This window comes from Cyprinus carpio, chromosome B24 (assembly GCF_018340385.1).
Source record: "Cyprinus carpio isolate SPL01 chromosome B24, ASM1834038v1, whole genome shotgun sequence".
NCBI classification, from domain to species: Eukaryota; Metazoa; Chordata; class Actinopteri; order Cypriniformes; family Cyprinidae; genus Cyprinus; species Cyprinus carpio.
In genome coordinates, this window is record NC_056620.1 from 10,633,731 (window position 1) to 10,656,194 (window position 22,464).

General features: G+C 37.6%; 1 pseudogene; it reads left to right on the forward strand.

Annotated features, from left to right (window-relative positions):
* LOC109058189 overlaps window positions 1-22,464 on the forward strand; it is a 96,246-nt pseudogene that overhangs the window by 56,468 nt on the left and 17,314 nt on the right.

The window sequence follows — 22,464 nt, forward strand, 5'->3', positions numbered from 1 at the left end:
TTCTTTTTTCTTGAAAGTTGAAAAGTTTTTTTCACGTTTATATCATGTAATACTGACTTTATATCTTGCAACTGCGAGTTTATATCACGCAATTCTGAGAAAAAAGTCAGAACTGTGAGTTTATATTTCACAATTCTGACTTTAGAACTTGCAATTGCGAGTTTCTATCACAATTCTAAGAAAAAAAATGTCAGAATTGCGAGTTTGTATCATCCAATTCTGAGAAAAAACGAATTGTTAGATAAAAAATATTCATACAGTATTTTTACGAGATATCATTGAAATATGTGGATGGAAAGCCAGCTAGTGAGAAAACCTCTTAAAGGGATAGTTCACCCAAAAATGGAATTTCTGTCATTAATTACTCACCCTCACGTGGTTTCAAACCCGTAAGAACTTTGTTTATCTTCGGAATACAAATAAAGATTTTTTTATGAAATCCGAGAGCTTTCTGATCCGGCATAGACAGCGACACATCTACCACATTCAAGGCCCAGAAAGGTAGTAAGAACATTGTTAAAATAGTCCATGTGACAGTTTTTTATATTCAGTGGCAGAAACGGGCTTCCATGCATGACGATATTAATTTGGTATTGTAAAATATAGCAAAGTCTTTTTATTTGTTCACCTCGAATCTTAAGGTGTGATCCATATGAGGACAACTGTAAGTATTCATAGTCTCTTTAAGTTTCAGTTGCTCTGCTAATGTGGAAGCAACACTTAGTGTTGACAGTTGTTCCTGACATGTGAGAAAAATGAGTCTTCCAGTTACTGTAAAATAAGGCGAAAAGGCGACAGCAGAGCTCGTGGAACGTGCATCTGTATCCCGCCAGAAAAATGTTTCGTTCTGTGATTCATTTGCTCTTTTCTCTCCTCCTCTTCCACCTCTCAGAGTCACCCAAAGTTCAGGGTGCATTTGAGACCCACTTCTCTACTGGATCGTGTTGGCGTTGGTTTTGGCCCTGGCTGGGGTTTAAGAGAGTGTGTGTGTGTGTGTGTGTGTGTGTAACAGCGAGTGTAAGGCAACAAGAGATGTTTAATGTTGGTCTTCTCTCTCTCTCCCTCACATGCACACACATAATGTTTAATTTTTGCTGGGTACTGCTGGTGTGTTGAGTGATGGAGCATCTCTTTTTATGGCCTGTCGGTGTTAGCTGTGTGCCAGCTGCTCTTCCAGCAAGCTGGCTCACCCTGGTGCAGGAGACAGAGGAGATGTTTATGAGGAGAGGGGTATCAGAGAGAGTTTATTGCAGAGACAGTGAAGCTTGGGTCTTTATGCAGATTGGAGTGAAGACCACCCAAGGGGCCGTGTGTTTGCATGTAAAGGCCTGTTCACATCAATCTGATGTAAACATCAAAAAGTAGAACATGTTAGCAACGCCAGAATGCATTCATGAACTGTAGTCGGATTCAAAAGCAAGAACTCCGTTGACACAATAACAAGACGTCATTTTAAAAAAAACTCTTAAACAGAAGTTACAGTTTTGAATCAGTCGGACAGATCCTTTACTGAATGAACTCACTGAATCAGTCAGAGTGGTTGCTGAATCAGTGTCTGACTAACTGAATGAATGGCCAGTTTTGACCTTGTGGTGTCCATCTTAAAATGAAGCAAGTACTAAAGTGTTTCTATTTCAGTGTTTTTTTAAAATGTAATATATTCCTGCGATGGCAAAGCTGAATTTTCAGCAGCCATTACTCCAGTGTTTAATGTTACATGATCCTTCGGAAATCATTAGAATATGCTGATTTAATGCTCAAGAAAAGTTTGTTGTTGTTGTTGTTGTTATCATTGTTGAAAACAGCTGTGCACTTTAATATTTCTTTAAAGTTCGTGATGCATTTTTCCAGGATTTTTAATTAACAGAAATCAACAAAAACAAATAGAGATCTTTTGTAACATTATAAATGTTAAATGAAAATATTAATGTCTGTTAAAAAAAAAATGCATCCTCATGCATCCATGGACCTATCATGGATGTTATTACTTGTTTATCATGTGTGCGTCTGATGTGTCAGACTGTTGGAGACATTATGATTCTCTTATGATCTTTTTGTGGGTGGGTGAGGGATGACTTTTCTAACTAAGTCTCCATGGGAGCAGCACAGCAGGGTCAGCCTCCACAATGACACACAAATGAAAGGTAACATTCCATCATATCACCCCACGCTCCACTCCGCACCACCCCCTCAACACACACAAACACACAGAACCAATGCTTCATCATTCATAAGAACCCTTCAAAACGCTTTAATAATCTGTTATGACTGATCGGATCTTTTTCTCTCTCTCTCTCTCTGAATGTAGATTTCCAGTCGTGTCTGATCTGCGTAGCGCGGAGAGTACCCATGAAAGAAAGACCCATGCTCCCCACGCACGAAAGCTTCACCACCCGCCAAGACCTCCAAGGTAACCATGCCAACGCCACCCCTCTCTCCGCTCACACTCTTCAAAGGGTGTTCACATCACAGTTAGCACTCATCTCAATGCACAGACCCTCGTTTAAAACAACAGATGCTGACTTTAACCTGGAAAGACTGTTTAGTGACATGAATATAGGGCTGGGTACTAGTATGTAATCTGGATTACAAAATCAAATTCCAAAAATGAAGTACTTGTAAATAGATTAAAATAAATTTAAAATTACTTACAACCAGACTACAGTTACTTTTTAGTTGATTACATGACAAGAAATTTAATCACTTAAACAAATTAAAAAAAACAAATTAACGTTATTTCTGATTGACATGTAATGCAGGCATTCCCAAACTTTTTTTTTTTTATCTGAACATCTTTCACCAAATAGCTTAAAGTACCCTGAGATTTTAAAATAAATATTTTAATTTTGATGTTATTTTAAAATGACTTATTTTAATTTGACTTTTAATGATTTAATTTATTATTAGCTTTTCATTAAACTCACAAACTAAAAAGTTAGGTCAAAAGTTATCAAAAAATAGATTATATTACCTAAAATGTGTAATGTTATGGATCACATTACTAACTACAATTTTTGTCTTGTAATTTGGAATCAGTAACGGACTATATATCAGACAAAAAATTGTAGTTAGTTACGTATTTCATAACATTACACATTTTAGGTAAAATAATCAGACTATTTTTTGATTACTTTTGACCTAACTTGTTTAAATGAACTTCAGGGGGTTTGTGAGTTTATTGAAAAGCTAATAATATAGGTATATATTGGATATGAATAATAGTAATAATATATTTACATACATGCATACATTGCAACTGAACAGCCAGTGGCCGTCTCAACTTTTCAGCATCTGAATAAGAAGATATTATTAGTATAGATTTTATTACAATTGTGTATCATATAACTATAATTTTATTTATAAATAATTTATTTATTTATTTATTTATTCTTTTCTCCAAAATATTTTGGTTTAAAATCTAACCTAATTTGTTTAGTAATGAGGTTTATGCGCCATTCTGGTCATCCATGAACAGGGGAACACGAGTCGTTTCACAGTGCAACTGTAACTCTGTCTGAGTTCCGAATTATGATTATGTTATGTTAAACATACTACAGGCATCTGGACAGTGAGGTCACACAATGGGAACATCAAGAGTTTATTTACCATCACACCAACCACACTTTTTGTCTCATTCTGATGTGGCTTCTTGATGGAAACTCCCCGTTTGCCGTTTATTGTAACTGAGCGATTACAGTGTTAAAAAATGTTTCTGTCATACTTTTAGTTTTTTTGGTCACAGTTCTTACAAAGTAAAATTCAATATTCCTCGGTCATGCTGCCTAGGTGTTTATTCTAAATCCATAACGCTAAGTATTAAACCCTTTACAACTTGCAGCAGACAAAACCAAGCTATATTTCTTATTTCTGTACTGTGTGTTTATAGGTAAGATCACCTCCCTGGACACCAGTCTGTTACGAGCCTCTATGAAACCAGGCTGGGGAGACTTGGTGAGGAGATGCATTCAGCGCTTTCACCTCCAGAACGATGGAGACATGGAGGACTCATTCGCCAAGAGGCATCAGCAAGAAGGTACTGAGTGCATCTCACATGAATCCACTTAAGAAATGCTGTCATTCTGGCTACTGTTTTGCGCAAACAAGGATTAGTATTTTTTTTTTTTTTTGACTAACTACCTATATTCTGAATTCCATAATGATTTTAACACGCCTTGTTTTTGGCTTCCGTTGGCAAACCAGTTTTACACACTCCTTTTGTCATGATGCCATCAAGATCTATAGTGGATATTGTCATAAAGATGTATATTAGACATTACCGTATTTCAGTATTTTTCATATTGTAGCAAAAATACAAAATACTTGGGGTGTGTGAAAACAGGAAAGTGTATATGAGTAATACATGCGCTATCTTTACTGGAAAGGTTAATCTTGCCGTTTTATAGGAATTTTATGGGTTTATATTTAGAAGTGACTTTTTGATCTTGTCAAGACATGTCTGACTATCTTGTCTGACTAAAAATCTTAGTAAAGTAAAGTTTTGATCATGTGGGTGTGTTGTTTTGCAGTGCTAAGGCATGGGCAGGCGTTCAGTCCCAATCTACCCGGTTTTTCCCTGTCCGACGGGACCATCGTCTCTGCTCACACCAAGAGCAAACTGGTTCGGTCACCTGCTACCAACGAGCCACAGCTCTACATGTCACTGCACATTTTACAAAGGTACCACTACCCAGCCCACACAGCTCACTATGAGTGTCTGCACTTGAGCTGTTTTGTCTCTGATTATGTCTGAATCTGTGTTTTTCATGAAAACGCAATGATGTATTTTATGAACTACTCGCATGAGTAAGTGTTTGAGTCATTTTTGACCCTCTTCTCACTGTTTCCTGTTTGATTCGGCTCTGTGTGTGAGCAGTCAGCCGAAACACACACTTTCTAGTTCTGACAAGCCCAGTTAATGACCATATACTGAAATCTCACTGTCATGTGAGAACATCCGACCGTGTTTTCCCAGGTCTCAAAACATTCCATTAGAACCAAGAATAACACGACTCCCTCGACTCCCACAGCTACACATTGGCAAACAAGCTTTTTCACTCTTGATAATTCCTCAGAATTTCATTGCTGGTTTAATTAAGTAGCGAGTAAATGGGAGAGTGATAAAGGAATAGTTCACCCAAAAATGAAAATGTTGTTCCAAACATTTATGATTTTTTTTTGTTCTTGTAGAACATGAAAGAAGATTTTTTTTCCATGCAATTACAGTGCGTCTGGAGCTGCAAGCTTCACAAATAATGCAGAAGAATCAAGTGTTCTCAAGCCATACAATAGGTTTGAGTAAGGAACAGACCAAAAATTGAATGGGATAGTTCACGCAAAAATGAAAATTGTCATTATTTGCTCACCCCCATGTCATTCTAAACCTATATGAGTTTCTTTCTTATGTTGAACATAAAAGAGATATTTTGAAGAATGCTGGTAATCAAACAGTCGATGGACCGTAGTATTTCTTTCCCTACTATAGAAGTCAATGGGGACCAACAACTGTTTGGTTTTTCAAAATATCTTCCTTTTGTGTTCAACATAAGAAAGAAATTATACAGGCTTGGAACAACATGAGGGTGACAAAATATACATTTTTGGGTGAACTATTCCTTTAAGTATCGATGCACTATAAATCATCCCTTATTTTTCATGAGAGCGCATGGGAGGTATAACAATTTCCAATTTGTGAATGAGTCATTCTTTTGAGTGAATCATTGGTTTATAGCTATCATATGACTTCATAAAACTTATGACAGCACTCACAATTTATATAGAACACTTTTATGATGCTTAACATACTTTTTGAACCTTTAAAGTGTCAGTTCCTATTCATTGTAATTGCATGGAAAAGAGCGGCTATGATATTCTTCAGAATTTCTCCTTTTCTGTTCCACAAAAGAAATTCATGCAAGTTTAGAACAAAATAAATATGAATGAATTACAGGTGAGTTTTGTTTACAGTTTCACATAAAATCAAATCATTTGGAGTGTATGGCTTAGTAAAGCTTGGATCCACAGCAGGCAGTTGTGAACACAGTTTCATGTGTTAGCTGCAGAGTTTCTATCTCTCTCACAGCATGTGAGGGAGGAACACTGGTTTGCTTTCTGAGACAATAGCAGCAGTGTTAGGCTGTGGTGTCGAGCACAGATAAACATTAAATCCAGAGTGAGCTCACAGTGGGAGGGTGGCTGTCTTAAAGCACAGCATCTCCAGCACAATAACACACAGTATAGCTTGACCATTGATTCATCCTGCATGCTCAGAACAAAGGCATGTCTATGCATTTATCAGCTTGGAGCAAGTTTTTTAGTATGTAGCTTGCTAAAAGCTTTTAACCCCAAGGTGATTTTTACATTAGAGGGGGATATGACAGCAAAACCTCTCGTTTTCTCTGTCCCGTGGCTTGTTTTGAGGGATGAGCACTGCTGTTTTTCTTTGATAACAATTTGTTCCTCTCTTTTAACCTTCTCCGCTGAAACATACTTTAGTTAATTAAGCCATTCCTGAAATTCTGCTTAAGCTCTTTTCTAGGATTCCTTGTTTGGAGCGCTAGAAGACACGCTTCCTGATTATGAGATTAATTTAACAAATGACTGCACTGGATAAATGTAATGTAATAGTTTCAATAGAATTTACTTGGAAATCAATATTAATTCCTTGGTCACAATTAAAACACATTTGTTAATAATAGCACGTGCCAACCTGGTGAGACCAGCATGCCCTGCCTAAACTGAGGCATTGTTTTCTGTTTCAGTTTTTCCTCTCACTTTTTCCCTACTTCTTCTCTCGTTTTATGTCTATTTCTTTTTACAATAATTAAAAAATGTTTTTCCATTGTATTAAAACTAAGCCAGGGAATTGTCGCCAGGGCATTGATATGCGGTTGCTTGGTGTTTTTTAGCATATTTGATAAATGGTTTCTTAGGCCTTTGTGTTCTGGGTGATCGCTTGGCGATTTCTTAATGGCCCCTTTGGGTCCTTCTTTCAGTATTAGTCTGAAGGATTTTTTTGTGCATTAAATGGTGTAGGATAGGATATACACTAAATTTTAAAACTTAGCGTTAAGGGGTTATTCTAATGGCTTATTCTGATTGCTTAATTTTTATTTTAATATAGTATTTATTAATAATTTAAATCAGCTTTTTATATTTGTATTTTAATATCTGTTGTTTATTGATTTATTTAGCTTTATTTTTTTAATGCAGTTTTAGTCATTTAGTACTTAAATTTAGTTAGTACTTAAATTTCAGTTAGTTGCCACGGCAACATGTCTATTAAAGTTTAAGTTTGTATTTTATCATATATTTAGATTTTTTTCTGCTTTATTTCAGTTGCTAAAATTCAATTACTGAATTTTCAATTACAGATTTTTAATGGTTTTAAATAGTAACAATAGTTGTGATTCCATTACAGATTTGCACAAAACTTTTGCGTTAAAAACTAAATGTCGTCAATAAAATACTATTGCAAAACGACAGCATTTCCATTAACCGATGTTATGCACCTAAAGTGTAATTTTTTTCCTCTGACAAAAAGTCATGGTGGTGAATGTTGGTAGGTTTACATATAGCCTATCGCAGCCACCGCACCAAGCATTAATTTTAATCGAAGGAGGAGTATGTGTGTATCTTTAGCGAAGCAGTGCGGAGAGCCGCTTCTGGGATGCCTCTGAAACGTCTTGTGGCGTGTCTGGTATACACACAAGTATTGACTAAAGTGGCCATGCCTGAGCCGTAATGCACCGCAGATGTGTGCAGTGTAAATTATCCAAGCATTAATAGCAAGGAAAGCCTCTTAAACTTGACAACGGCCATGTATGCGGTGTTTCTTAGATGTTATAGTAGATTAAAGAATGACCATGTGACACTTACGTACGCCAGTTGACCTGTAAATGCTAAAATAAAAACCTGTTTCCATTTCAGTTTTGTGAAATTTTCATTTTTCAAATTGACTGAAAACCACCTCATGCGAGCGTAAAAACTTTTTTTGCTATATATTTGAGCTTGTGTGCTATTGACACATTTCCATTGATTGTATTTTCAATTTCAGTTTGCACAATTTGTAGGGTAAAGGAAACACAGCTAGTGACCTTTTATTATGTTCACTAATTAGGAATTTTATGTTTTTAAACTTAATTGTTAAATTCACCTTTGTCTATAAAACTGTTTGTGCTAAGTGTGTGGCAAATATGTTGCAGCGTTATTTGCTCTTTAGATAATCTGTTAGCGACTATAAACGTCTATTTTTTTCTGTTTTAGGGAGCAGCCCGTCTGTGGCATGACCCCTGATCTTGGAAATTCTCAGAATATGGGCAGAACCATGAATCCCATGAGTTCTCCCAATACAGCAGGTTCCTCCGGCGCCCCCCAGGGACAGGATGCCACCGTCAGCAGCAACACATCCACTTTCCCCTCCCCTGGTGGCCAGAAGGAGCCCGGCGCTATCGGCCCAGTACAGGGCCACCGTTTTGGGTGCCCAGGAACTATGAGCCATTCGGCAACCATGCAGGCCGCCACCCCTCAGGGCAGTGGCTATCCGCTGAAGTTGAGCAGCCCGTCTCAGGGCAGTCCAGGCATGCTTTCTCCACGCCACCGAGCCAGTCCTGGAATGGCAGGATCTCCACGCTTGCCCCCGCCGCAGTTCTCCCCAGCAGGCAGCTTACATTCACCTGCGAGCATGTGCACTAGCAGTACAGGTGGCAATGGGGGAGCAGGCGGTAATCATGGTTACACAAGCAGTTCTCTGAACGCCCTCCAGGCACTTAGCGAGTGCCACGTTGTGAGCCACGGCCAATCACTGGGCTCGCCCGACAGGAAGTTGGGGTCACCAGCCGCAGTGGGTGTCAATCTTCACATGTTGAACAAAATGGGAGCCTCAGAGTCATTCGGAGAGCAGAACCAATCAGAGCAGGGTAACGGCGGGCAGGATGATGGCATCGAACAGCCAAGAGATGAAAAGGGCAACCTGGGCCAGTTTAACAACCCGGATGCCAGTGATCCGCAGAACCGGCTACGTGACAACAAAGGCCATACTAAACTCCTGCAGCTCCTCACCACTAAAACTGAGCCTATCGAGTCCACCTCACCCCCTCCAATGGCTGGAGGAGAGCCCGGGTATAAGGACCCCGCTGGCGGCCCAGGGAACGGCGGCATGGGTGCTCAAACTGGAGCCGGGACGCATGCTACTTCCCTGAAGGAGAAACACAAGATCCTTCATAGACTTCTCCAGAACAGTTCGTCGCCTGTTGACCTGGCCAAACTCACAGCCGAGGCCACGGGGAAGGAGCTGTGTCAGGATTCTGCAGGTGGGGCGGCCGGTGTGGCTGAATTAGCCATTAAACAAGAGCCCGTCAGCCCCAAGAAGAAGGACAATGCCCTACTGCGCTACCTACTGGATAAAGATGATAATGTACTTAAGGATAAAGGCATCAAAATGGAACCTGGTGAAACAAAGGTGGAGGGCAGTAAGATGCCAGGAATTAAGACGGAGAAAAATGATGGCAGCTATGACCGTGTGGAGCCGGTAAGTGATGTCGCCAACCTGGCAATATACCAAGAAATATTTAATACAAGTTAAGCTCCATATTACTACAAAATAATTTTGACTTGTACCTCACTGGCATCCTGCACATTTTGTTGTTTTGTTTTGTTTTGTTTTGTTTTTTTGTTTTTTGTTTTTTTTACTTTGAAAAGAGAGAAAATAATAGTCTGTTATAAAAATAGCTGTGAAAATTGCATAATTTTCCATGTCTAAATTAGTGGCAAGCATGGTGCCGTGACCTAATTTTTTTAGTATATATTATTATTTTTTTTTTCTTATTATTATAATTATTTTTTTACTATTATTACTATTGTCATATTAGTTTTTATTATTATTATTATAATTATTAATTATTTTATTTTATTTTGGAGGGTTCACCATTGTGAGATAATACAAGTCCAAAAAATAAAGCATGTATGTAACTTCTAGTTTATACTGTATATGCTTTTTTAAAATTGTAAATGCACTGCAATATTTTCTGTGGTAACTGATAGCATGCTGCCAATAGAGCTAAACTGAACAGAAAGTACTGAGAGTTTATATATGCAAAACACCACCTGAATCGCTTCTGCTGGTTTTGAATTTGATTATTTTTAAATATGTTGAATCGTGATGTGACTTTGGTGAAATGCAGAAAAGATCTGTCATTAGTGGGTGTGGGCAATGACCGTTTTGGTCAAATACAAGAAGTATTGCACGTTGGAAAGGTCGTCAGCCAGTGCTGTGGATTCTCATGCAGAAATAACCAGTATGACAACTGATACCAACGATCTTATCGCCTTCTTTTCAGTTTCATTGCTGTATTGTTAAGAGTGTGTGCATCCTTTCCTTTCCTCCTTGTATCTCTTTTTGTATTTCTCTCTATTTGGGTGTGAAAGTAGAGCAAACAACAGATTTATAAACCGGCCAATGACGCCCCAGATCGAGGCAGTATGGTAACAGCAGGGATATAAATGACTCAGCCAGCTGGAGAGAGAGAAAGAGAGAGAGAGAGAGAGAGAGAGCGAGAGAGAAAGGGAAAGTGAGAGCTCTGTCACAGGAAGTCGATTCTGTGGGAAACTGGCAGGAGTTTCTCAGAAGCAGCTCTGTGACATTTGAAAAAAGGTGTCTCGGTGGTGTTCCATGCATCTCATCTGGCACAGCGGTTGGCACATGCCCTGCAGAGCTGGCACCGGGCACCAATCACGCCTGGCACAGCGGCGGTAAAGTTAGAGAAGCGTCTGGGGCCAGGCAACAGAATAGAGAGATTATCCTGTATGTGTGTGTTTGTGCTCATTGGGCCTTCCGGGCTTCTTTTAAAAGCTGTTGATTGAGCCACAAATTGAGTCATAGTTGTCAAATCAAAGCAGTGGTCTCGGGAAGCTGCTGCTGTTAGCCTGTTAGCAGAATGACCTCACAGCCCCTCGGTTACCAGGAAAAGACCCAGAGTTCCGCTAGTGAGGAACCTCTGACCTCATGCTCTCCATGACAGCGCCATTGAGAACATGAAGTACAGTGATTTACTGAGCAGGGAGGCCACAGCGGGACAGGAAGAGCGATGCTCAAGCAGACGCGCAGAAAAAAAAAAAAGACGGAAGACTGAAGGGAAAAATCAAATTAGTAAGGATGCGGGAGAAAGGAGGATGAAATGTGGCAGGAGTGAAGAGAGAAGACCAGTACCTAGTGAGCTGCCTACCTAGACAGCACTTGCACTGTGCAATTCAAAAGTTTAGGGTTAATACAATTTTTTTTTTTTTTTTTTTTTTTTTTATGTTTATGAAGGAAGTCACCACAAAAAGTAAATGTTGACCATGGCTAGATTTTTTTATTCAAATATACAATAAAAGAACAATATACTGAAATATTATTACAGTTTTACAGAACTGTTTTCTGTTTTAATACATTTTAAAATTAGTTTATTCCTGTAATGACAAAGCTGAATTGTCATCAGTCATTTCTGTAGTTTTCAGTGTCACATGATCTTTCAGAAATCATACTGATATGCTACTCAAGGAATATTTCTTATTATTTTTTTTTTGTTTGTTTTTTTTTTCTTCAGGGTTCTTTGAAAAGAATATTCAAAAGAACAGCATTGATTTGAAATAGAAATCTTTTGTAACATTCTAAATATTTTGCTGCTAATTTTGATCAATTGAATGCATCCTTGCTGAATAAAAGTATTCATATCTTTCAAAAAAACAATCATACTGACACAAAACTTACAAACAAATTTTTCACAGATAGGAAAATCCCAGAATGCACTTTGATGGGCTTGGTTAATGACTGCTAATGAATATTTGGAATGGAATACTAGCATACTGTATACTGCTTGCAGCAATATGCTTTTTTGTGGTCACATGATCTCATTATGTTTAATTCCATCCAGTTATTATTTCATAAAAATATACATTTTGTAATATTATTTGAAAATATACCAAAAAAGGCAGCATTCCTTTTACAAATTTATTTGGGTTACACACTATAGTGCAGAATAGTGCAAAAAGACAATCACATAAGTAACAAAATTAAATAAACACATATTAATACAAAAAAATAAAAAAATAAAAAAAAATAATAAAAAAAGATAAAGAAAATGCAATTGTTTCAAAAAGCATGGGAGTGTTATGTATTTTAAGTCATTAGTTTAGCAACATGCTGACACCTGACTCGATTGTAATCAACTTAAAGCATTCATGTCTCTTGTGAGTAATCCGATGTAGCTGCCTATGCAGACAGTGAGGTGTCTCACTAGGGTTTGGAACAGAGCCACTCATCTCTCTCTTTCTCCTGTGATGAGACGAGCAGCCGGCTGGTGTGATAGAGCAGCAGCTGAGACTGAAGAGAAGCAGGGATCTGTATGAAAGGTCATGATGGCAGAGAGCAAGACTCAAGGAGTCTTCACTGACACCGTGCCTCTGAGCGCGTCCACTCCTTACTTTCACCAGCGTTGTTCAGTGCTCAAGGTTATTTTCACAGTTGGCTTGCAATTAAAGGCTTTTGGTGACTCTGGACAGGGTGGCTTTCAATAATGCAGTTTTTATGGCAGACGGTAGAAATGATCCAGATGCACATATTGTTGTCACCCAGGCAGCTGTGGTGGCTTCAGTCACTCTGTTCACTGATGCATCAATCCCTCTTCTCTCTCTCTCTCTCTCTCTCTTCTCTCTCTCTCTCTCTCTCTCTCTCTCTCTCTATCTCGCTCAACCTATTGATCATTCAATCTCTCACAGTCTCTTTTACATCCTGTATGTCCCAGTTTGCATCTCTCTTGCTCAGTTTCAAAGCAGCTGTGTAGCTCAACAACATTTTACAGCATCATAAGCACAGTTAAGATGCAAACGCTGTTCTAAAAGGTAGGCTGTGACATTACAGTGTCTTATAAGACCGCTTGTTTTGGCCAGATTTGCATCTCATGCATACTTCATGGAAAGGCAATCCCATAATGCATTGCAGCAAGCTCAGTGAAAGGCTATGTTCGAAATGGAATGACCTCATTCTCCCTCCCGTTATTAAACAAGATGACTGGTGAAGACAAAAAAAAGTATTGATAAATAATATAAATATTATAAATCATCCAATAAGATAATATATAAATATATATTTATATATATAAATAAGAAATATGTAAAATATATTTATAAATATCTATATAAATTATATAATATTTATTATATATAATATATATATATATATATATATGTATATGTATATATGTATATATATGTATATATATATATGTATATATGTGTATATATATATATATATTATTCCTATATATATGTATATATGTAATATATCTATATAGGTTATATATATATATATATATATATATGTTGTGTGTGTATATATATATATATATATTATATATATAAAAAGGCAACATTCCTTTTGTAAATTATTTGGGTTACACACTATAGAGCACAATATTTTCAACTATATATATATATAGTTGAAAAAAAAATAATATACTTATAAATTGACCCTTTTTTTCTACCCAATATTTGTGTTGATTTTTTTTTTTTTGACTGATTTTTTTTTTTTTTTGATTAATTGTAAATGTATTATATAATTAAACATTATAATAGTATTTTAAATTATGCATAAATACATTTTAATATGAATTTATATATTAGTTTATTTTGGTTACTTGCTGTAAATGTATTATATAATCATAACTTAAATTATAATTATGTTTTAAATTATGAATAAATACATTTTAATATATATATATATAGAGAGAGAGAGAGAGACTCTATATATATATATATATATAGAATAAAATCTATAGACATATTTAAAAAAAAAATGGACATGACAAAATTACTAAAGCTTGCATTGCAACTGAAACTAAACGTATTCAAAAATAACTAATTTTGAAGTTTAAAAAAACAACTAATGGTGTCTCAATGATACTAAATTAAATGGTGAGCAGCACTGTTTTGTTGCTGCCTACTGAATGTAGAGCATTCCAAATCACTAAATTTATAACGTTCACTTTTAGTTAGCATGAATAAGCAGACAGCTAAGCAACTCGCTGGATACATTGCTAGGTTTTTTTGCGATTTTGTCTCTCTACATACTCATACAGATTTTAGTGTTTCTATTTGTAGCATCGATGGTTTGTCTTTCCCTGAGTGTGCTTCGATAGATGTGCTTTGTATGTGTGTTACAGTCTGATGCGCTTGCGGAGGTGCGTGTGTGTGTCTCTTCAGCAGGAAGTGTGACTCAGGATGGGGTGTCACTCCTCTGCCCTTCCCAACCCCTCACAGAGCTCTAATCGGCACCCTGACACCATTCCTCAGTTGCACACACACACACAAGCAGTGCAGACAGCTGTCCCCTTCACTGTCGCTTCATTGGTGGTTCTTCTGTATACCAATTAACCCTGTAACCCCTCTTACCCCCTCGGTCCTGCTCCTGTCTACACGACTAACTGCCCTCCGCCCCATCAAACCAGCACTGATATCTTATTTCATACTTGGACTAACGGTCGAAGTTTGGCATTCATAGAATTTCTTTAGGGCTCTTCATCAGGGGGTCCACAACCACAGGGGTCCTCTGCAGTACTGCATAGCAGCAGTTATTGAGCCATCTTATTTTTCTGAAAAATGATTCCATTGAAACAATATTATATGAAATTCAGCTAAAGCTAAAGAAGCTAAAGTTATGCTAAATGATTGAGTCTCCAACCTACATTCAAATATATTAGGTAAAGTTACAATGTAATACACAAGGTTATGACCCATTAAAATAAGTGTTTAAATATATTAATATGGTATAGTAGTCATGTTATTATATTCCAAAGCCCCTTTCACACTACGATTCCATTCCTTTTTTACTCACAATTTGTACAGTGTCCCAACTTTTTTGGAATCGGGTTTGTAAAAACATTAAATCATCTTTTGAATGGTACTTTACATGCAGTTCCTGTGACCTAATAATAATAATAATACATTTCATTTGTCATGCCTTAAGACTGTTAAAGTATACTGCAAAAAGTGATTTAAAATGGTTAAAACCTTGTTTTAAAAAAGAAATAAATTACTGCCTGTCACAGAACCTCTAAATATACACTTTCTCTTATATGTTCATATGCAATTCAACTTCAAATTGTGATGTTAGCAGTAAAAGTTCATGGACATGTCATTTATGAACTACCCACATCCAAAAGTGTAAATTATAGTGGAATATGTCTACTGGTAGCTGATGAGAAACTCAGCTCTCATAGATCTCCACGCAGGGAGCTTTTCCACTATTGGCTCAACATCACGCTGACGTCAGCGCTCCCACTGGCGAGAAAGTCATCCATGAAGGTGCAGCTCAGTGCGATATAAAGAATCCATGCTAATGCACAGGCACCTTCCTGTCTGGACTGAGCGAGTGCACACAGATAATACACAGGAGAGAGAGCAGGGAGTGATAATTGGAAAGAAGACGAGAGAAAGGCTGAAACAAGCAGCCTGTGAGATGCATGGACAGTGAATAATCAGCAGCAGGTTTGATTCAATAGGGCAGCCAGGGACAGGTGGTGCTCACACAAGTGTGTGTGTATGTATGTATGTATGAGATGAGAGAGAGGGATTGGGAAAAGAGCTTCCAAGCACTGCACAAGGAGAGTGACCTCATTAAGCAGTTCCTCCTCTCCGCTCACATCCTGTTTGTGCAGCGCTTTTCCTCCACACTGCACACTGAGTCGCAAATCAATGGCAAGGGGAGACCGACGGCTTCATTAGGCTGCAGAATAATATACGGAATACCCACAGAATAATATACAGCATGTGATGTTTGACCTTTGACCTTAACTACTCTCCACAACAATCCATAAACACACACACACACACTCACGTGAACTCTCATCCACTGCACCTTACTGTCCTGAAATGAAAGTTACTGGACATCTATATCTATCTATCTGTCTATCTATCTATCTATATTAGGGCTCCGTTTAATGCGTTAACTTAATTAATTGGTTATGAAAAATAACGTGTTTAAAATATTTTAGCACAGTTAATGCACTTGCCCCGCCCCCGGACCTATAAGTCATCTTACATTTCATATAGTTGACTGTTGACAAATATGATGCAGGGCAACAACTCCATGAATGCAGTTATGCCCTAAAATTAAAGATATTGGGGCAAAAAATTGTTTTTGTCTCATATTTATATCACATGATAAGCAATTTCACATGAGCAGCAAGAGCATATCACACAAGTGCTGTTTATGTCTGAATACCATGAGTGCAAATGTAATTTTATTCAACAATTCAGTAATATTGTTAATAGAAGTTAATATTATCTTATATTTTAAACACAATATTGTCTTTTTTTTTTTTTTGCTCAGTTTTACCTCATTTTTAAAATTACATATTTTGCGTATAGTTTTCTATAATGAAATGAAATAAATACATATTTAGGCATTTCATATATATCTGTATATTTTATATAAATTATTTATTATAAATGGAAGCATGCAAAAAAATAGATCCTGATTGTAATATAGATGTCACGTGTGCTGCCACCTTGTGGTTGCTTAAGGACTTTAATGCATGTTTATTAAAAGTTCCAGAACTGGCGTTCTCCTAAGATCTGTAATATTAACAAGCATAAATGTTTATATTTCCATATGTAGAGTGCTTGTGTACGGCACACTTGATTAAACATTTATTTAGTGTCATTTAGTAGAAGCTGTATGCATTTTTTGTGTTTTCTGATAGACGACAGCCTTGGATAAACAAAAGTACAGTTCTGAATCTTTGAGTCGACATTGTTTATCTGAAATGCACTGCTGCTGTTTCTTTATCTCAAGAGGCCGAGTTGGACTTTGTCAAACTCAAGCCAGAATAAAAAAGTTGCAGTGCATTAGGGCAGATGTTTCACATGCCACATACATTCATCAGAACTGTAGTGCACTACAGCCAAGTGTGCATTTAGATTTCTAAGGTAATAAATATTTTTAAAAGCGTATGATCGATGATGACTTTTAAAAGTCAGATAGATGATGTATTTAAAGTCACGCTGTGTTTGCCAGTGTGCATTTAGAAGATCTTTCTCTGATGGAGAAGCTATCTAGGGTTTAAAGATGGTAACCGAACCATGGCAAATGAAGTAGTGTTTGGCTAGCCTCCTTTAACTCAATGTGAAGTGTGTCCTAGATTCCAGCCCTGTGTGTGTGTGTGTGTACATGTGAGAGGGAGAGGGGTGTGTTTCAGCAGGCAGACTTCGAACTCTCCAGCATTTCCCTGCTGAGGTCTAAATCCACAAGACTGAGATACCAAACCTTGTAACTATGTTGTTATGTATGATAAGATGCATTGGAATGTTATGCACAAGAGGATATTTTCATGTGCATACAAAACCCACCAGAAATTTGACCTTGACAAACACATCTTATTAGACTACAAACTGATTAGACTACTGAAAATACTAAGCTAAAGGAATTCCCTTTCTTTGTTTGCAGTCGAGTGAGCTGGATGATATTCTGGATGATCTACAAAACAGTCAGCCGGGCCTGTTCTCAGATTCCCGGCCTGTGTCTTTGCCTGCTGCTGTGGACAAGCAGTCAATCATCAATGACATCCTGCAGATGACTGGAGAGGGTGGAGCCAGCATGGGTCCCCAGCAACAGAGAGCACTGCAGGCTGTGGGCCAACAGAGTGAGTAACACACACACACACACACACACACATATTCTCCTACAGTTTTCAGCCAATGGCTGGAATAAAGTACACGACTTGTGAAATCTGAACAGATTTTAAAACACTTGGCAATATGTACTTGCCAAATTGGTAAACAGTTGCAAAGAAAAAGTAAATGACTGAGGGTACGTTCACACATCATTGATCGGTCTAAAACAGTTTTATAGGAACTACCAGTGACATAAGTGTACACATACGAAACACCGGCTACCGGGCATTTTTAAAAAGCCATGTACCCCACGAACATGGAAAACAATGATAGCGGCATTTAGCTACCTGTTGTCTGCAGCATTGTGTTCTTTTCTCAGTCTCGATGATATATAACACTGTAAGTTATTAGAGGAGATTAAAGGTCATTGTACACTGAGTCCGAAATTCTCGTCCGAAATTTCTGAACGTAAAAAAATAAATACGACCTCACATTGTGTCCATTACGTTTACTCGCTGCCTCCGAAACTTTCGTCCATCATAAAAAAAATGGGATCAGGTTCGTTTTTCTGCGTTTTCGCATCCGTAACAAGCATATTGATAGGAAAGGATGACGAATACGAAAAAATGCAAACGAAAATTTTGGGACTTCGATGTGCAAGGACCCTTAGTCAGATCTTCAGTGCGCTTTCAGTTTTGTAAATTGTGCATTTACATTCCATCTCCGTTATCACAAAACTCACAACACGCAACAAAAACGGCTCATGGCATCCTCCATTCGATGGTTGTTGACGTTCGCAAATGATCCGCAAAAATGGCTAAAAACGCTGTATTATGCATGCCAGGCCAGTAGTTGCCGATGTCACTTTGTATAGCAACACTGCACATATGCCTGTAGACTGAACAACGTAATATGCATGTGCATGACTTCACTGTTTTCACAAATTCTCATTTTTGTAGCTTACACATAGATGGTAAACTATATAAATGGTATCGTTTTCAAAAACTTGTTTGTAGTTTACAAGGTGACAGCAGGAGGGAAATTCCTGTGTCCACGAACAGCATCCCAATGCATATGCAAAAACATATTTGGAATTACACAAGCCTGAAAAAGTGCTTTACGTTTACTTGTCATAATTTTTGCGAAACACCCTGAAACTATTAAAATGTGCCCAGAGGCAGACCGAAACTCTAAGCTGGTGGAACTTGAGTTTCTCATGACGCGTTTGTTTCTCACCTGCATCATTTCACACACTGTCATCGGATACTTGCCAGAAATGGCAAAGACCACTAATGCTACATAGATTGTGTGTGTTAAGTCACTTACATGAGCTAAACACTGAAAGTAGACTACTTTTAGTAGGAAAAGTGATCCTACGTACCCTAGTGTTTACACACAAACCATGATATGATGCTTATAATAAACAGCACACATTTTACAGAATCATTCACTCATTTTTCAACAGTACTTTTTCCTACATTACCATTCAAAAGTTTAGGGTCAAGAACTTATTACGTTTTCAGCAAGGACACGTTAAATTTATCAAAAATAACACTAAATGCATTTATAGTTACAAAAGATAATGAACAAGATTATTGTTAGAAGATAATAATTACAAAAGATTCTATACAAAATATATCTATTTCAAATAAATGCTGTTCTTTTCAACTTGATTTATTCATCAGAGAATCCTCACAGCTTCCACATAAATATTAATAAGCACATGTATTTTGAACACTGGGGTTAATAAGAAATATTTTTAAGCCCCAGTCAGCCTATTATTTTAATTCTAGAAAACTGTTGTATTGTACTTTGAATTGTACTTTGAATCTCACTGTTTTTTGATTATATAAATGCAACTTTGGTGAGCATAAGAGACAAAGTCTTCAACTCCAAGTTTTTGAAAGTTTGTGCAATTTCTGTAAAACTTTTAATACCAGAATTCTTTTTTCAATTTTGTCATTTATTTAGTTATTTGCTCTTTGTGTTCATAGTTTTCGGTGCTCAGCGACCAGGTCAGCCTGGCAGAGCTCCTCCGGTCAGAAGCGTGTCTTTGGATATGAACATGCCATGCTAAAGGAGCTCAGGGTCAGTACCCCTCTGATGAGGAACACAGCCCCTACTCGCTCATGCAGCAGCAAGGCATGATGGGGAACCACGGTGTCATGACTAATCAGCCCAACATGGTCAATGCAGGTGAGTTTAGATGTCTGCACTGCAGTGCTACTGATGCAATAACAAAAAATAAAGGCCAGAAGAGAAGTTTGTCTGTGCATATGCTGCAGAACAAAGGGCTTCCCCCACACTCAACACCTACAATGAGAGGAAAGTTCCAGTGCCGGCCCGACCATGTACAAAACACCGTAATGCACAGTCAAGCATGACGCTGTTGGCTGCGAGGAAGACAAATGTGTAAAACGGCACAAAACTGTTGAGTCAGATCAAAAGCAAGCCCCTCTGTGCGGCTTTTGTTTGTGTGTTTGTGTGTAGTGGGTTGCATTCGCTTGCCAACTGAATGTGCGCAGAACGTGAGACTGTGAGCGGCTAGATATGATGACCTCATAACCTTAGGAAAGAATAGCAGGGCTTCTGGTGTATCATGTCAACACTTTTTCAGGTGGTCCGATTTTTAAATATCTAATTTTTGTCAGTTGATCCTTAGCTAAGGTCTTTGATACTGTTCCCAAGTCAGACAAGCTTTACAAAACATACAAACATGTTGCAAAAACACATACAATTGTGCCTTATTTTTAGACAATTTTGATAATAACACATTAGTTAAAGGGACCATTAGTATATGCATGGCCATATTCTACATCCCTAATCCTTAACCATTCTAGTTGAATAAAAGTGTTAATTTCTTTTTAAAAGAGGTGTCGCTGTCCACAAACCGTAGTGTAAATTCTCAGTGCAATATTCAAAAACTATCACATTGTTTGTATTTAATCATAAACCTTTCTTCAAATTTAAAGACAGCCCTTCCTCTTTCTCAGTTCTGAAAGGAGTGATGGGTAATAACGGTCCCGCGTGTCGGTATGTCAACAGGACGGTTTGGGGTGCACACGGGTCCCGTCGGTAACGCGGGCCTCAACCTGTCACAACTGCCTCCCGCCGGGCCAGCACTCTCTCCCGCAGGGGGCCGCTCCACTCTCGCATGGTGGTCCCAACTGCTGGCGCAGGCATGCCCATGAGGCGACACAACAGCCCAGCCTGGACCCAGACAGATGCTTCAGGTCCCAGATGATGTCCAATGGTAAAAAGAAATAGAGAAGGAAACTGTAGACTTTTTAGTGGGTGATATATTACAATTAAAAGTTTAAATCATGTTTTATCATCTGCTTTTATATGCCCTCAGCCCAGTCAAACATGGACATGGGCATGGCCTGGCCACCAGTTTCCCCAGCAACCAGGCAACCGCCCAATCAGACGGCTCCATGGCCAGACAGTGTGACTGCCATATAGAGCCGGTGCCATTTGGGAACCAGAACAGGGTAAACAGCATTTATTATTTGTCACTATTGTTAGTGTCCTCCACTTTATTGGGAGGTTGTGTTATGTGTGGCACTTGTTGATTTTGTCCTTCGGTAAGAAATATAACTAGACAAAATACAAATTCAGATGTAATATGTGATTAGGATATCCATCATTCATGTCTCAGTTCTCTTAATGAGAATCTCTCGTTTCTGTAAGCTCTATGTATAGCGGTTCTCAGGAGGATGTTCTGTGCCCTCCTGCCTCTGAGGGTCCGGCCGATGAGGGTGCTTTGCTCAGTCCCATCTCTACACGGTTTCTCAAGATTTTGACGGCCCTAGAGGAGATTGACCGTGGCTCCAGGCATCCCGGCTTTAGTGGGAACAGGTAGGTTGAACACTTATGGCTCTTTTTTTCTTTAAACCATTTGACCAATCAAAATACTAGTGATGCACCAAAATATTTTTTTTTTTATCAAACACCAGAACCAAAATGAAAGTATTTAAATATCTATTAATTAATCAAATGTACTTACAATATTATTATCAAAAAATACGTTTTTTTATTAATCATGTTAATTAATCAGATTTTTTCTCAAAAATCCACGCACTCATATCAAACATTTAAATTGCACCTAAGTTTTTATATCAGTGATATAAGTGATCATAATTGTTTCTACTCCAATTTGTTGTTCGAAAATATAAACATTTTAAACGTGTCGACTGTAAATAAAAACCTGGTTTTCATGAGAGTTTGTTTAAAACTTGGATTACAAAGAAACCAACGATTTTCGCTTTCACATTATTTGACTAATCAAAAAATACTAGTTATGCACCAATTTTTTTTTTACCGTAAACAGGAAAGAAACCGGGTGTCATTTCTCCAGATGAAAACCATCAAAAGGAATTTTTTTTCCTTGTTTTTTTTTTTTGTTTCTTTTATTAATCAGTTATTACTATTTAATTACTCAAATGTACTTATATCAACTAATACCCTATCAACACTCAAAACTGAGTTTATATATAAACATTTTCATTTCATGTTTAAGGCCAGGTTTAAATGACCTTTTTTATTTCATTCATGTTTCTACTCAGTTTGTTGTTGAAATAATAAACATACAAAAATATAAACAAACGTGCTTTCATGTCAGATTTGGTGCAACACCAAACGATAATGGAGCAAAAAGTTAAGTTCAAATATATAAATATATAATATAGTATATTGATAACGTGCATAAATTCTCCTCTCTAGAGTATCAGACTAACTCTAGATACAAACTAAGCTAAAAACTACTAGACACTGAAAGGGGTTATGAGGTAAAATGTAAACTTTACATGATCATTATGT